This window comes from Parasteatoda tepidariorum, chromosome 9 (genome assembly GCF_043381705.1).
Source record: "Parasteatoda tepidariorum isolate YZ-2023 chromosome 9, CAS_Ptep_4.0, whole genome shotgun sequence".
Lineage (NCBI taxonomy): Eukaryota > Metazoa > Arthropoda > Arachnida > Araneae > Theridiidae > Parasteatoda > Parasteatoda tepidariorum.
Window position 1 is genome coordinate 26,446,394 of NC_092212.1, and position 18,838 is coordinate 26,465,231.

Below are 18,838 nucleotides of genomic sequence, written 5' to 3' on the forward strand. Positions count from 1 at the left end.
GCGAGCGAATCGAGCATTGGATTGCGAAGCAATCCGAAATGAATTGCGAAAGCAGTTCTGGGGGTTGGTGAGCGCCAGCGAGCAGGGGGCGAAGCCTCCTAGTATCATATAATACTAATTATATCTTTCAAAGATAATATCATTCAAAAGTTACGGTGACGAATGTGACAGATTAAAATAACAAAAGTTTGAACCGTTATAGCGTTTAAACTATAAAAGTCAGCTTTTAAAAACTTCAACTTCCCCATATTTCGGATGTAATAAATTCGAATTTGATGAGAAAAATGTCTGTTTCTTCAGAAAAAGTGCGTTTTTGGTGAAAAGAAGCATATTCCACCCCGGTTCCAGTTAACTGTTATACATATTTTGATACATTTCTTTAAGATATGAGATATTGCCAAAGCACTTAAAAGAACGAATGTCCGAACAACCACTCAAAAGTTGTAAGATTGATCTGTTTTTTTTCCCGACTGTTCAATACATATTTATCTATTTTTAATATTATTTAATGTATGTTAATTGTACAATATTTATTTACTTATTGTTTAACGTATGTACATTGTATAAGCATTATTATTTTGTAATTACAATGAAAATTTACTTTCACAATGATGGAAATGGCAAAGAGACAGGAGACAGAAAAGATATTTCATATTTTGGAATTGAAATGTAAATCATAAAATTAATGATGTAATAAATTGAATGCTTTTGAAAAGTTTCATTAGTAGATTTTATTTACTTATTCATTTTTTATTTTTATTTTATTTTATTTTATTTTATTTTATTTTATTTTATTTTATTTATTTATTTATTTATTTTTTTGTGAAAGAAAGAAAAATGTTTGTAAGAGAACTATTAAATTGAATAATGGTGAGGAACACAAGTATTTCACTTTCTGAAAAATGTCACACCAGAAAAAAAATTATTAAAATCAACTAATTTAAACGTCTTGAAAAATTTTGTTGAAATCGTCAAACCACAAGAAGTTTACTTAAGTTTCAACTTATTGCCCGCTGATCAAGAAATTAAAACTTTTAATGTGAATTTAATGCAATCAAAAGGACAACTTCCACAACACTCATCACCAAAATATTTACAAAATAATTTCTTTTGTTAAGAATGAAAAAAACGAAAATTCGCGTAAATTTCAACGGGTTTGAAGAGAATTAACTGTCGGAGAAATAAAATCTTTATGTTACCTTACTGTTGTAACTAATTATAAAAACTACAGCCGATAGAATTTGATATTTATTTTATAAACTAAACTCTCCCTCCTTAAACAATACAGTGAAACCTTTCGGGAGTGACCACTCTCTGTTACGCAGTAAAATGGTCCTTAATGGAGGTTGGTCGTTCTTAGGGTTACCTCCATCATTGACATCATTAGATACCTCCATCATTGACTTCGAAGTGTTATCGAAGGTTCGTAATTTTTCGCAAACAACTCGTAATTTTTCGCAAAAAATGGTCCTTAATGGAGGTTGGTCGTTCTTAGGGTTACCTCCATCATTGACATCATTAGTTACCTCCATCATTGACTTCGAAGTGTTATCGAAGGTTCGTAATTTTTCGCAAAAAATGGTCCTTAATGGAGGTTGGTCGTTCTTAAGGTTACCTCCATCATTGACATCATTAGTTACTTCCATCATTGACTTCGAAGTGTTATCGAAGGTTCGTAATTTTTCGCAAACGATTTTAATTTTAGACTGAGTCATTTTCTTGGTGCCGGAAAGCCAACATGTGTTGGCGTCATGAAACCAGATCGATGAATTAACTTCAGAGTTAATAAAAATGATCCCTACTAATATAATTATGTGTAAAAACAAATGTGTCAATTATTGAAGATAGAACTATTGCAAATAAATAAACAATAAAGTTTTTTTTGTTTAAATTTGCTTTTAGTTTTATAATCACAAAAATTAGTTAGCTTTTAAAGCTTGTTTGTCTGAGATGCTTAATTTTTTTCTGAAATAACTTTTTTTTTCTAAATTAACTTTAAACTCTAAAAATAAATCATTTATGGCATCGCCTTTGTGCATTCGGACTGCAAGAGGGGGTTGTAGATTTCTTTCGCAGATCGCCAAAAAGAGCTCTCTGAATAAGAGCCTCACAGAAATATTTTTAATGCACTTTAATCTACTTATTTGCTTTGTTAATATTTTTTGTTTTGATATATATTCACGTTTTCTTATCTGACGTATTCTGCATCTGGCGCAGAGGCTTGCTTCGTCTCTGGAAGAGATTTCGGTAGTCTATCCTAAAGGTTTTCTTCAACACGAAGTCTATGGAAAAAAATCCCGTGCCTCCCAAAAATGGTCGTAGGCGGTCACTACATAGAGGTGGTCTTTCCCGGTGGTTTCACTGCGTCAGAAATATCATTTGCTAAATCTCTTCCTCCTTTAAATGAATGTGACATGAAAAAGTCCTTTGTCCCCTTGAAATTTTACTGGCGTGAAACGAGTCACTTTCACGCGCATTCCTAATATCATTAGCGTGCAATTACCCCAATAAAGCGTTCTCTAATAATGTCAATGTTAAATGAGAGGGGGAAAAAACAACCATGTTTCCGCTGTTCCGAAACAATCAGCCATTAATGAATTAAAACTTGTTATGACATTGAATATAAAAGCAAAATACTCCGAAAAACTCGGAAGCCTTGATAAGTATACAAGTATATCCATAAAATATTTTAGTAGTTGTTTAAACTTGTATGCAACGAAATATCTAAAAGGTACCAAATGCTATACTAAATTGAAATTCAATTTGATATTGAAAGCAATTTGAAGTTGTATTACTTTGATGTGTGCCAAGCCTCCTTCCTCTTTAAGATGATAATGATATTGACATATATCCTTTGTCCCTCTTGAGATTTTGTTTGCGTGAAACGAGTCACTGTCACACGAAGCCCTTAATTGCATTATCGTGTAATAATACTAAATCTCACCAGGAAGTCTTATAGTGTCAGCGTTAAATTCGAGAATATAAAAAATACACATTTCTTCTATTCTCAAATAATCAAGTATTAACACATTGAAACGTGTTACCATATAAATATAAAAACAAAATCCTCCAAAAATTTCAGAAGGATTGACAAATATGCAAATATTCTACAAATCCACACATTTAGTAGTTTTTTTTATCTACAGTACAAAGCAAAATATTAAAAGTACCGAAAAGTACTAAAATTTAATTTAATTTTGATATTTAAAGTAATTCGAAATTGGGTCATTCTCCCCTTCTTGCATCGATATCACTGATATCGCATATGTGCCAAACCTCTTTCCTCCTTAAAATGATAACTCCTACGTCCCCTTGAAATTTTGCTTGCGTGAAACGAGTCACTGACATACGCAGTCCTAATTCCATTATCGTGCAATAATTTGGTATAATCCCTCCAGGAAGGCTGGTTCTAATAGTGTCAGTGTTAAATTCGAGGAAATTAAAGAACCATCTTTCCTCCATTCCCAAACAACAAGCCATCATATAAGGGGCATCTAGGTGAATTTCCCAATATTTAACCTTGACAGACGAGAAAGTGGAAACTCATGATATATAGTTCAAAACGGAAGAAAAGAACAATTAGAAGAAAAGAAAAAAAAATATTTGTGAAAGTGTTTTTTCCTTAAACTTTCCCCCGCAATGAGGAATCGGACGATCATTAGAACATAGTCAACGTGGTTCCGCTCATTTGAACACACACGCAATTGCTGCCAGTAAGAAAAAAGAAATAATTTAACAACCCACTGACCTGTAAGAAAATAAAATATTCATTGCAGATCACTTTTGATAAGGAACTTCTTGTGGTGAAGAAAGAAAAAAAAAGAGAGTTTGAATCTCATTTTTCCATCAGTTATGTTTTGACAATTTATCGAAAAACATTTTGCGAACGGATTTGTTTAACTCAAAATGAACTTCCTCTTTTTCGCGAAAGTATCGTTTGCGAATTTTATCACGAATCGAAATTCCCCGTTATGAATTCCTTGACTATGTTTTTTAGCGTGCATTGAATTTACAGAAATAGTGTCCGTCATGGTTTAAAATAATTTCAAGTTCTAGTCATCTTGTGTCTTTCAAAAGGTAAGATTTTCTTTATTCTTTACTTTGGTATAAAATAAACAATATATCTTTCTACAAATAATATAATCTTTTTATATTGTGATTGTGTCTACAATTTAAATTATTTAGTTAGTTCTAAAAAATATTTGTTGCTGTATAATTTTTTCTTTCAGACCGTTTTCTGTATCATTAATTTATTCTAGCATAGTTTTTTTTTTCCATTACTTTTTCACTATCGTTTTCTGTATTGTTTTCCAGCATTGTTTTCTTTTTTTCCTTTTCGTTTGGTTTGATTTTTATGTCTTATAATATAACATTCATTTAAAAAAAAAAAAAAACAATATACAGTCTAAATAATATTATTTTAAATTGCTTTTTAAATACATGCGATATTTTCTTTAATTAAGCATTTATATGATAGTAAAATTTAAATAAACTAATTTAAAAACCATTATCAACTCAAATCAGAAAATGCTCTCAACATAAAAGAAAAATAAACCTTTTTAATTTTTAAATTTCATTGCTTTTAAATGAAAATTCCCAGTGTCTTCCTCTAACGTTATAGTCATGTTATACCGGTTTATTTGAAATGCCGGTCGAAAAAGAATAAAAAAGAACTTCCGGTATTGTGTGTTTTCCTCCTTTAGGACTAAATTGTGTTAAAATACAACCGATCTCTTTTCATTTTTTTAAACTTCTTGTTAAAACTAAGTTTTTATTAAAATCATTAAGCAGTATTGAATTAAGTTAATAATTCTATAAAGTCATTTGCTGGTTATTGACTGAAAAGTTATTATTTGACTAAAAAGTTGATTTCTTCTAACTGCTCTTCTCGTAAAGATCTTGCTTAATAATATTAATTTAATGTATGGGATATCTCAGTATTTATATTCAATGTAAATATAATATATTTAATTAATTTTAATAATGCACTGATTAAGCTTCAAACAAATAATTTAGTATGATTAGCTGTGATTTTATTGTGATAATTTAAAAATGTTATATAAATATTTTGAAAAGGAAAAAAACAATTTTCTTATTTAACTTACCAACTTTTAAAAAAAGGATAATATGATAAATTACTTTAAATTTCTTTATTCAGCTTGGTATTTTGAAATTTCATGCTGCGAAAGTTTTTTTTTTTTTTTTTTTAATGTGTTTTTATACAGTAAATGTTTGAAATTGAAAAATAACTTTTTTCGAAATCTCCAACTTTTTAGAACTGTCTTCTGAAAAAAAAAATGTTTTTCATCTTACTTTAAAAACATTTTTTGTCATCATTTAGTATAGATAAAAATATTCATATACAGATCTTAATTTCAAAATTGGTTTAAAATGATCGGCAAAATATATAATTAAAACACTGTGCTTTAATAAAACTTTTTATTTAGAACTAAATTCAATCATAACTTTTTCTTTTTAATGGATAAAGTAAAGATGAAATTAATGTTATAGCTGAAGCAAATGTTTATAAAATACCCTGATAACTTTTTCCATGAAATGATAGCAGAAAGTGTATTAATCTTTGACTAACACATAGCTAAGTAATTTTTTAATGGATAACGTGCAATTAATGTTTTAGCTAAAACGAACGTTTATAAGAAAAACCATTACGAAAAAGTTAAAATATCACGTCACTAACGCTTGAAAATTATAATATCCTAGGTTGCATGAATAGTTTTGCCCATGGCAATAAATAAAAGTTTGTACCGTGTAAAATCTCCCAGTAAACATCAAGCATTCCCTTGTAACAAATTTGATAAAAAAATACACGAAAAACAGCAGCAATAATTAATAATGGTAATTTAAAAAATTATGTATAGTATACATAAACAGTTTTAAAAATAAAAAACGGACCACCCTGTAAAACTTTTGATCTAATAATCGGCTTTTCACGTTCGAGGACTCAATCTTAACGGTTCAAGGGAGTGATTTCATATATGCCAATTAATTAGTGCAGACGTTATTTTAAGTTACGAAATAAGAGACAAAAACGTACTTTTTCTGAATGAACTTGCCTTTTTTTGTGACGGATTTGGATTTCTGACCCCCAAGATATAAGTGGAGGCCTCAATCTGGGAAATATGATCCCCATAGTTTGATCAGAAGTTATAGGATAAAATTAGTATTAAGGGGTCAAAAGCTTGGACCCCTAAATGCTAAATTAATTTTTTTGCTTATTTCTCCATATCTCGAACACTTTTCAAGCTAATTGAAAAGTTTTCGCACACAATTATAAATTTCGTTTATCCAAATATAATTCCATGTAACATATAATTTTTAGTAAATATTTATTAATTCTTATTATTTTATTTAATAATGGTCGAAAAAATTTTAGATTGTAAAGTATACAAATTTTTACATCAATTTAAAGATGTAATTTTAAATGGCGAAATACAAAAATCGATAGCTAAATCGATCGAATGGTTCCAGAGAAAGCAAAGTCTCAGGAACTAGTCGATTGATTACGCTCAAATTTTGTATTTTGCTTTGTAAAATTGCATTCTTTAAAATAATGTTAAAAAAAATTTAAAAATTTTGTACCTTACTATTCAAAATCTCTTCGACTACTATAAAATAAAATAATAAAAAATAATGAATATTTTACTTTAAGTTATATTTTACATGGAATTATCTTTGGATAAACGAGTTGTATAATTGCACGCAAAAAAATTTCGATTCGCTTAAAAATTTCTCGAGATATGGAGAAATATACAAGAAGTAAAATTAACATTTATGGGTACAAATTTTGGACCTCTCTCTTGACCACACTATGGGAACCATATTTCCCAAATTGCGGCTACCCTTTATATTTTTAGGGGATTAGAAATCCGAATCCGTTAAAAAAAAATTATGTTTATTCAAAGAAATTACGTTTTTGTATCTGATTTTGTAACTTAAAATATCATCTGTACTAATTATTTAGCATATTTGAAGTCACCCCCCTTGAAACATTAAGATTGAGTTCTATAGAACGTGAAGATCCGGTCATTAGATCAAAAGTTCTGCCGGATAGTCCGTCTTTTTTTTTTTTTTTTTTTTTTTTTTTTTTTTTTTTTTTTTTTTTTTTTTTNTTTTTTTTTTTTGCACAGTTCAACAAAATATTTTTGAAGATAAAGTATGTATCCATGATTGATTCTGAAAAATAAGAAACAAAAAAAAATAACTTTTCTTAAGAATAAATGCGAAATATTAGATATTTTTTCCTCCTCTTCAGTAAATGCCCGAGAAACTAAACTAATTTAAACTGTGCATAATTATTGGGCTAATATCTTATACTCTACTTTTGAAATTACTTTTAAAGAACGCCACTAAATTTTAAAGAATTGAAGAAGAGTGGATTAAGCCACTAAATTTTAAAGAGTTGAAGAAGAGTGGATTACGCCACTAAATTTTAAAGAATTGAAGAAGAGTGGATTACGCCACTAAATTTGAAAGAATCGAAGAAGAGTGGATTACGCCACATTTACGGTTAAACATTTCGAATTTCTGTTATTTTAAAGTTAAGTCATAACAATTTTAACAGTAATAATTATTTCTTCACGGTTAACTGATTTTTTGCTGATGCAACTAGATCTATGAAAAAAGTTATTTTAAAATCACATTTTTGAATAGGACTAGAAGGAAGAAAATAATTTTATTCTTGGTTCATCTACACCAGCTTGCTTTCTTTGGGGGAAAATTTCTTCTATTTGTTGCAAAATTTGTGTTTTAATGTAGGAATGCTGATTTAATAAATCCGTTCTGACGTTGTTTTGCCCACTACTCCATATAAACAATTCGGATGGTCATATATTGCACCACTGTGATTCATTTACCTATCCATTAAATGATTATTCCAACTCACGTTTTTATCGCCTATCATTGTTACCATAGCAGCAGATGAATCGATGTGAGCCTATTTGGGCTGGTAGTGAGCAACAAGACAATATCCAATGTTCATTTATCTCCTAGTGAGTTCTTCAAAATATTAACAAAACTTAGATTAAAGTCTGTACATTTTTAGTTTTAATTCTCTACTTAAAATGTTTTACAGAAAACCGAGCATCTGACATCGCTGCACCCACAGAAGGAATATAAAGAGGAATTTTAGATTTTAATCGCAATTTATTGCAGAAGTGTCGCACCCACGTGTTTTGTTTAGGTGTGACTAAAGTTAAATTGTTTCCGCCTTTTGATTTCGTTTAAAAAACGCGGTTTTAATTTTTTTTTTTAATTTTACCATTATTTTTATTTTAGTTTTTTATCTATTATAACGGAATTGATTAAAATTTAAATCGGCGACATATTTTCCTTTTAACAGCCAGGAATAACAATACCCTTTTCTAGGAATTCCACATTCCTTACATTATTTAATAAGAAGAGTTTAAATTTAAAAATCAGAAAAAAAATAAAATACAATTAAAAAAATATAAATTTTTTCATTTAAAAGAATTTTTTAAACTAATTTTAATATTATAGCATTTAATACTTTTTATACCTTTTATATATATAAATAACTATTTCTACTTAAAAAATTTTATTGACAAATGCCAGACTATTGACTTACTATTATGTCATTTGGCAACGGGTTTTCAATGCTTTTTGTTTAGATTTAATAATATTTTTTAACAATAATTTAACAATGTAATTCGATATTATCTGTTCGGATTACTACAAAAAATGTGTGTGAATAGAGAAGAATTTGAAAACTGTTCTTAACATATTCCATAAAAATTAATATTAATTCATAATCTTCCTATAATCATCATGAAAAAATAATCCTAAACTACATGGTAGACCTTATTATTCCATGAAAGTGTTTCATCACATATTTGTGTAAAAAATATGGTTTAAATATTGTAAATTCATGCTCTAAATAGTGGATCGAAACTTTTCGAAACAAAAGTGCTCATATATTTAACTTTTATACAATTTGTTATTATGAAGAGCAGCAACAAAATAAAGTTGAATGTGTGAGAATATTAAGTGATTTAAAATAGCATAAAATATAAATAAAAAAGAAAATAATTGAAAAATCCTAAAGAAACAAAAACTGAAAAATTTAAAAGTTACTAACTAGATTAATTAGCAAAATATAAATAGTTATTTATCATTTGGTCAGCGCAAGTAAATTCATCAATTTTGCTTATTTATCTTTTTATTTGAATAAATAAAATAAAACAAATATATTTATTTACTATATTTATTTTATTTATGTATATACAGTGCACTCCCGATTATCCGGGTTAATCACCGGGACAGGTCGCACGGACAATCGAAAAACACGGATAATCCGAAAACTCCTTTCATTAAAGAAAAATTCAATATCAGTACAAAAAATATAAAAATTACTGACATTTGCATGCATAACATCAAACTAGGAATTTTCCTTATTAAAAAATGTGTAATGCGTCTTCGCCATGTATCGATGCACATATTTTACGAACCGCATTAATGTCACCGTAATCAAATCCTCCCATATAATCTAATAAAGTTTCCACAGAGCAGCAGAATGAGAAATTGTATTTCATTTATTTACTACATCTTCTGCATCAGTTACTATCATCACTATTTGATTAAACAATAACGATGTCTTCATCAGTCAAATACTGGAAGCTAGACTCACATGCATCACTTTGAAACCAATCTTCTAAATTTTCTTCATCAAGAATTTCGAAACCTTAGATTTCTTTTGATTGTTCGAGAATAATGTTATCATATTTTTCTTGAACATCTGAAGAAGATTGTTCATCAAGCGGTATGATCTTTCTCCAAGATCGTGATAACGTAGACGATTTTAATTTTGACCAGGCTGCTGATATTCCATATACTTCAATCCAATAACGAATATTGCTTCCAAAAATTTGGTAGTGTTATAACTTCATGAATCAAATTTTTTTAATCTTGAAAATGTTTCTCTTTATATTTTTTGTGTGACTCTGGAATGAGCACGGACAATCCGCAAACCGGATAATCCGCGCACGGATAATCGAGAGTGTACTGTATCAATTTGTCTATTTTTATTTCTTATTTAGTCAAACAAAAAAAAATAATAATAAATTAACTGGTGAATTTATTGCTTTTTCACTGGCATCNAGAGTTTAAATTTAAAAATCAGAAAAAAAATAAAATACAATTAAAAAAATATAAATTTTTTCATTTAAAAGAATTTTTTAAACTAATTTTAATATTATAGCATTTAATACTTTTTATACCTTTTATATATATAAATAACTATTTCTACTTAAAAAATTTTATTGACAAATGCCAGACTATTGACTTACTATTATGTCATTTGGCAACGGGTTTTCAATGCTTTTTGTTTAGATTTAATAATATTTTTTAACAATAATTTAACAATGTAATTCGATATTATCTGTTCGGATTACTACAAAAAATGTGTGTGAATAGAGAAGAATTTGAAAACTGTTCTTAACATATTCCATAAAAATTAATATTAATTCATAATCTTCCTATAATCATCATGAAAAAATAATCCTAAACTACATGGTAGACCTTATTATTCCATGAAAGTGTTTCATCACATATTTGTGTAAAAAATATGGTTTAAATATTGTAAATTCATGCTCTAAATAGTGGATCGAAACTTTTCGAAACAAAAGTGCTCATATATTTAACTTTTATACAATTTGTTATAATAAAGAGCAGCAACAAAATAAAGTTGAATGTGTGAGAATATTAAGTGATTTAAAATAGTATAAAATAATAATAAATAATAAAGCACTAAGGCATTATAAATTATTAATTTAAATAAAAAAGAAAATAATTGAAAAATCCTAAAGAAACAAAAACTGAAAAATTTGAAAGTTACTGACTAGATTAATTAGCAAACTATAAATAGTTATTTATCATTAGGTCAGAGCAAGTAAATTCATCAATTTTGCTTATTTATCTTTTTATTTGAATAAATAAAATAAAACAAATATATTTATTTACTATATTTATTTTATTACTATAATATATTTATTTTATTTATGTATATATTAATTTGTCTATTTTTATTTTTTATTTAGTCAAACAAAAAAAATAATAATAAATTAACTGGTGATTTTATTGCTTTTTCTCTGGCATCTTTATCACCAGCGTGTCGAAATGTATAAATATCTATAAGTACTTTCAAGTACTCGAAACTATTTGTGCTACAAATAATTTGGCACATTTTATTAAGTTTTCGTGATTTTAAAGGTTTTAAACTTATTTTTTTAAAGGAATAAATTAAATAAAATAGGAACTAATTCTAATTGTATAGGAATTAATATAGTATTAATTGAGTAGGAATAATTTTCAATATGTTAGAATAACTATAAATATGTAAAATTATTTATTTATTAGTAATTATTAAATAATATATAAATATTTGTTTTCCGAAACTTAATACAATAAAAAATATGCAAAAATTCAATAATAACAAAATGTAAACATAATTGAATGAAATAACAAAACAAATAGTTATTTTTATTTTGTAGAGAACTATCATTGTTATGATTTGTATTCTGCTTCAAAATTTGACATTAAAAGAGAGAACCTTAATTTTTTCCCCCACATAACTTTCTCTAATGATTCTGACACACAGATTTGTGGTTCGAGCCACGCTATACTAAGTGGTTCAATCCAATCATTAATCAATTTAATGACAGCCCGCCGCAAGGGAATTGAATAATTAATTTTATTCGACTCATTTGTAAATTATTGTTCTCTTTTTCTTACTCCTTGACATTTTTTTTATTATTTTTTATTACACGAACAATACATTTAAGTAACGTAAAAAGAACTTTTGTAAAGAACTGGAATTTCTAATTTAATTTTTAAAATGTACTAGTAGAGGCAATTTTTTTTTGAAAAAAATCTTATTCTGATTTTAGTCATTTTTTATCCTATTTTATTTTTTTATCTTTGATCAGACAGAGCACTGAAAGTCTAGTCTTGAAAGAGTTTATTAAAATCCGTTGCTTTGAGAATCCCATAAGATTAATAAGAATGTGCACCAACTTGTTCAAGGGAGAACAATCAAAGTCTAGTTTTATATGAATACAGGTTGAAGTCTGTTTCATTGAGAATAATCCATGAAATTAGTTGAAATTGTGTCCAACTTTTATAAGAGAGAGCAATTAAAATATAGTTTCAAAGGAATAAGTTAAAGTCTGTTCAATTGAGAAAAATTCACGAAACTTGTAAAACTGGGATCCAGCTTTTGTCAGTGAGAATAATCAAAAACTAAATTTAAAGGAATGTCCTCTTCAAAGAAAGTCTAACCACATACATAAAATATATTATTTCCCAAAATTATATCCTATGTTTCTTTTTTAGATCAGTTAAGTAAATTTAATGGAATTTTGATTTATTATTTAAATCGATGATTTGCATCACAAGTACCTTTTTTATAATAATTTTTATTAAACTCTCATTTTAATAAGTAGTTTATATGTGTTTAATTCATAATTGAAAATGACACACACTGAAAAAAATAATAAAAATTTAATTACGTTTTTTATCAATGAATAAAAACAATCTTGCTTTTTTTATATTTTAGAACAATAATTCACTAATAATAATTTAAAAAACGTAAAGAATAAATTATTTATAAGAATTTTGAATGCACGCTAAAGTTTTCCAATGGCGGTCAATGGTAGTTCAAATAGTATCAAATTTCTTGATATTATGCCAATGTTGAGAAGCTTAAAATGGACTCGTATTTCAGTTAAAACAAATTGCGGAAGAAACTGCATCTGAATATAAACAGAAACTTTTTACAGCTAGATACTTATTTACAGCAACTTTTTTCACGAGAGGTCTTAAAAAAGAATAGAATATGTCTCAAAAGCAGGACACTTGTCTTTATAATAAATAGAAAAATTCATCAAAATTAAATTGATTTCAGTTCGCATTGTAGCTTTCAAATCAAAATTACTATATACCGAAGAGACGAAATTATGTACATTGTTGATGATTCTGGCAATTATAGCTCATATCAGTTGGAAAAACTAAAGCCATAGATGCGTAAGACCAGAGCTTCAGAGGAGTCTCAATACATTTAAACAAAAATTTTTTGTAAGGAAGCTTAATGGTTTATTACATAACAATGAAAACATTGAACCTAATTCCAATGGAATAAAATCTTTCCTACAACTATTATTGATCTCAAAAGGATCTAGGATTTACATAATTTCATAAATTCCTGAAAAACTGATACTTTTTTAGTCGAAAAAGAATATATTTAAAAGCATTGTCAATCGTGTGTATAGAATTTCGTGTCAAGAATTTACGACTTTTATTCATCCTTTTAATTTATAGCCATTGAAAAAATTAATTAAAAAAAATCAAATCTAGATCAAGGACAAATTGTTAGATCTAAGATATTAAGTTCTAAAGGAATGCTAATGAAAGTATTTAATTTATTTAAAATAAAAGAAAATTTAGATGAGTCTATAATTTCGTGATACATTTTACGTATTGCTCTAATTTCATACAATATTGTTTTTTCTTGAATCACAAAAATAATTGGTTACGTTAATAATAATGAAATTCGTTTTGCTGCTTTTATTTTTGTTTTGTTTTTACAAAGAAGAAGGAAACTTTTTTTTTATTTAGTTAGAAACGTTTATTATGAAGAAGCGATTGATATTGTGAAAAATGTATATATCCAACAATTAAGGCTAAAAATGTATGAGGCAGTTAGAAGGTTCGGGACACTAGTCTAAAAAGTTATGAGTATTTTTTTAAACAGCTTAAAAATAATGCAATTAGTTATCTATAAACGGAGAAAATAATTATTTTTTATCTCAATTCGTGAGCGAGAAAAAACTATTTTTCTCTCTTATTAAACATGAAGATCCAAATTTAATAGGACATTTTTCCAGGATAACTATTTTTATATTTTAATTCATCATTTTTAAATTTTATCCATTTTATTAAAAAATTTATTGAAGGCATTCACAAAGAAGGTTTTTATTCTTTTATATTCATTTTTAGACATTTATTTGCAATTTATATGCTAGTACGAAAGGTTATAGAATGTATTTAATTGGTTCTTAACTTGTAAATTAACTATTTTTTATATGTTTATTTAAATTGATAGATTATAATGCAGTTAACACACATGATTATTTTCATTACAATTAAATTTTATATTGATACAAAATTTTGGATATTTTTGCTGCTTTTTCGATGAAGCACGTGCATGGGATTTAGCGTATTATTTTCACGTCTATATTTTGTAAGCAAATCGCTTTTTATTTTCGTTCTGAAATTTACATTGATGCTTTGAAATTAATTTTTCTAATAATTTCAAGCGGATTTAATTAGACATTTTAATTTGTACTTTAATATAATGAATAAATTTTCGGGAAAAAAATAAAATCATCTTTTAATAAATTTCGTCATTAAATAAAATTTATAAGTAGAAAAATACTTATTTTTTCATTTCTTAGAAAATTATTTTATTGTATAGAAAAAATTCTTTGTATATTCATATTTATTTAGGAAATTTTATATTTACATTTATTACTCTACAATAATTATTTAGGAAAATATTTTTATANTTTCCATTTTTGAACATAAAAATGAAATATTTCTCTTTTTGATCATGAATAATTTCTTATGTTAAATGTTAATTAACTCGAGAACTATCAATATGTCAAACAGCAGCTACATTTTTTATTCTTATTTGGAATTTTATAATACTAATTGAAATAAAGAGGCAAATTACGAAACTAAAATTTCTTATATTAGTTTAAATACTTTTATCATTTTATGGTAACTCACTAAAATATCAAAGAATACTATAAGATAAAACAGGCCTAGCGGTATCGTCCGCTAAACGCTGTGCATGGAGTTAATGCTTAAAGTAAGTTGTTGATTGATAGCATATCACCCTAAAATTCTCTTAGTGTTCAAAAAGAATCATAAAATAATCCGTGCAAAAGTCTTCAGAAGTAGTAATTCATTTGGAATTAGTATTTCTGCTTCAGTTCTCTACCAATCGAAAAAATGTTTCACACAAGCCTCTAATATTAAAGAAGTTATAAATTATCAGGGATGCCAGGGGCGATTATATATGTAAGAAGTGGGAGAGACTATCGATTCATTTATATTTATTTAATCTAATTCATAATTCAATCAAAACTACCACCGTGGCTTACATTTCAAAATACTCATATTTACCGCCAACCGGGGAGAAAGCGAGGGTGTGACAATTAATGTAAATATCTCTGTTAAAGTTGTAATTTTTTCTAATCAAGGTTATATTTCCTGTACATATTTTCATGGCAATTACTGTAAATATCTCTGTTCAAGTTTGTATTTTCTCTAATCATGGTAATATTATTGTAAAGCTACCACAACGACTGCTTATATTCAAAATGTTTTTAACTCATTGTTGTAATTTCATGATGAATGGGATAAGGGCCGCTGCGCGGCCCATGTGCCCAGTTATTTTTTAAATAAAGTAAAGTAAAGTAAAGAAAGCGAGGGAGGGCCCAGAGCGTCTTCCCCTATTTTTTGTATGTTTCTGAATATTGTAATTTATTTTTCCTTTTCCCTTGTATATATATTTTTCTATTAATACTCATTTTCCTTTGTTAATTCATACACTGAATGGTAAAATTATTATGACTACCTGACAGTTTTATGCAAAATGGGCCATTGCGTCGCAGTGTAGTCGCAAGGAGCGAGAAAGCTTAAAAAAGGGAATGCAAGGCAGGTGAACCATCAAATGCACTGTGTAAAGCGGAGATATGTGCAAAAAACGTGACTTAACTGAGTTTGAATGCGGGATGATTGCAGGGGCTCGAAACGTCGGAACCAGTATCAGGAAAACAGCTGCTCTTGTGAAGTGTTCAAGAGCAACAGTTATTAATGTGTACAGAGAGTGGATTACCAAACAAAAAACCGGATCTTAACTTCATGCTTGTGGTCATCACAGGCTACTGAATGCTCGAGCTGAATGGATACTTGCCTGAGTTGTCCAGTCCAACAGAACAGTAACAATACGTCAAATAGCAGGGAATCTTAATGAAAGTGCAACTGCGAACATCTCTGAACGAACTGTGCGCCGCATGTCACACCGTGTAGGCTATGGGAGCCGACGACCTGTTGGAAAGTCTCTGTAGCCCTCCTTGAAAAAGAGCAGACGTCTCCAGTTTTCAAAGGAGCATAAGGATTGGACAGTAGATGACTGAAAAAGGATCGTGTGGTTTGATGAATCGCATTTTCAATTACACCATGCTGATAGCAGGGTTCGGATATGGTGAAAACAGCACGAAAATATGGCCCCCAACTGCATTGCCACAACACTTCAAGCTGGTGGAAGCAATGTTATGGTTTGGGGGATGTTTTCCTGGTATTGCATGGGTTCTTTGAATCCTGTGGAACAACGTATGAATGTCCAAGGGTTTTTAAGTGTTGTCGCAGATCAAGCACATCCTGTTATGTTACCGGCGTATCCTGCTGGGGATGGATGCTTTTAGCGAGATAATACTCCTTGTCATACAGCTCGTATTGTCGTCAGATGGTTCGATGAACATGACGGTGACTTTACCTTGCTTTATTGACCCACACAGTCACTAGATCTCAATTTAATTGAGAATTGGTGGGATGAGATCGAACGGGGCATCAGACAATGTCATCCAATCTGACGGAACTGAAAAGTGCAGTTTATCAGATAAGGGTTCAAATTCCTCCTAACATCTCATAGAATCTATCCCAAGAAGAATTCGAACAGTATTACGGTGTAAAGGGGGTCCAACAGTGTATTGAGAAGGTGGTCATAATAATTCGACCACTCATCAGTGTATATTTCTCACTTCGTACTTACACGGAATAAATTTTTTCACCCAATTCAGATCTGGCTTTTAGCTATAATTTCTTCCCCCTTCCTACTCTTAATTATTATCACATTAAATGTAGAAGAAAGCAACCCTCTGTGTTATGTACTTAAGTTTAAATGTATCAGTCAGTCAGTTCTTTGCACTTTCTTTCTATATTAAACTGAAAAATATATGCTAAAAAAGTAGTTAATTTTATTTTTTATAGCTTTTTGNACTGTGTAAAGCGGAGATATGTGCAAAAAACGTGACTTAACTGAGTTTGAATGCGGGATGATTGCAGGTGCTCGAAACGTCGGAACCAGTATCAGGAAAACAGCTGCTCTTGTGAAGTGTTCAAGAGCAACAGTTATTAATGTGTACAGAGTGTGGATTACCAAACAAAAAACCGGATCTTAACTTCATGCTTGTGGTCATCACAGGCTACTGAATGCTCGAGCTGAATGGATACTTGCCTGAGTTGTCCAGTCCAACAGAACAGTAACAATACGTCAAATAGCAGGGAATCTTAATGAAAGTGCAACTGCGAACATCTCTGAACGAACTGTGCGCCGCATGTCACACCGTGTAGGCTATGGGAGCCGACGACCTGTTGGAAAGTCTCTGTAGCCCTCCTTGAAAAAGAGCAGACGTCTCCAGTTTTCAAAGGAGCATAAGGATTGGACAGTAGATGACTGAAAAAGGATCGTGTGGTCTGATGAATCTCGTTTTCAATTACACCATGCTGATGGCAGGGTTCGGATATGGTGAAAACATCACGAAAATATGGCCCCCAACTGCATTGCCACAACACTTCAAGCTGGTGGAGGCAATGTTATGGATTGGGGGATGTTTTCTTTTCATTGCGTGGGTCCTTTGAATCCTGTTGAACAACGTATGAATGCCCAAGGGTTTTTAAGTGTTATCGCAGATCAAGTACATCCTGTTACGTTACTAGCATATCCTGCTGGGGATGGATACTTTTAGCAAGATAATGCTCCTTGTCATACAGATTGTTCGAGTAACATGAAGGTTTACCTAGTTTCACTGGTCTACACAGTCACTAGATCTCAATCCAATTGAGAATTTGTGGGATCAGACCAAACGGGGCATCAGACAATGTCATCAAATCTGACGGAACTGAAAAGCGCAGTTCATCTGATAAGGGTTCAAATTCCTCCTACCACGTACCAACATCTCATAGAATCTATGTCAAGAAGAATTCAAGCAGTATTACGGTGAAAAGGGGGTCCAACAGTGTATTGAGAGGGTGATCATAATAATTTGACCACTCAGTGTATATTCCAGACTTCGTTCTTACACGGAATAAATTTTTTCACCCAATTCAGATCTAGCTTTTAGCTATAATTCCTTCCCCCTTCCTACCCTTAATTATTATCAAATTAGATGTTGGAGAAAATAGCCCTATGTGTTAGGTACTCAAGTTTGTATGTATCAGTCAGTCGGTTCTTTGCATTTTCTTTCTATAGTAAACTAAAATTATATGCTAAAAAAAGTGGCAAATTTTATTTTTTATAGCTTTTTGCAGTTTATCAGCCCCAAGGTTTCGCGTTTTTATTCGCCCGTGGCATACATAAAATAATATAACATTTAAATAACTTTAAATTCTAATTACGTCATTACTTCAGTTGCTTTTTATCGCACTAGGTTCTAAGAAGCTGGCAGAGTTCACCGTGAGCTTATAAATTATTGTCACATCTGTAATAAATTATAATCTGCAATAAAAGTCACAGTCTAGTCTAATCTTACAATCTACTTGGGCGCCAAACGCCGTCCACATTTTTTAAATCTATTTTATTGCTACCGACGAGTAAAATAGTTTGCCTGAAATATTTAATTATATGCAACAGTCGTAAAAATTATTTAAAATCACAATTGTTAAACCGTGCAAGTTGAAAATGTTTAAGCATAAACATTTCTACAATTGAAAATAAATCGTATGTAGCTGCAACGGAAAT

At 29.2% G+C, this 18,838-nt stretch overlaps 1 protein-coding gene across 1 annotated transcript in view; it reads left to right on the forward strand.

Annotated features, from left to right (window-relative positions):
• The first annotated feature begins 3,617 nt into the window (after positions 1–3,617).
• Positions 3,618–18,838, forward strand: part of LOC107452438 (nose resistant to fluoxetine protein 6-like) — a 68,815-nt gene continuing 53,594 nt past the window's right edge. Inside the window, exon 1 of the mRNA XM_016068913.3 lies at positions 3,618–4,077. The gene's annotated coding sequence lies outside the window, so the exon portion shown is untranslated. The remainder of the gene's footprint in view (positions 4,078–18,838) is intronic.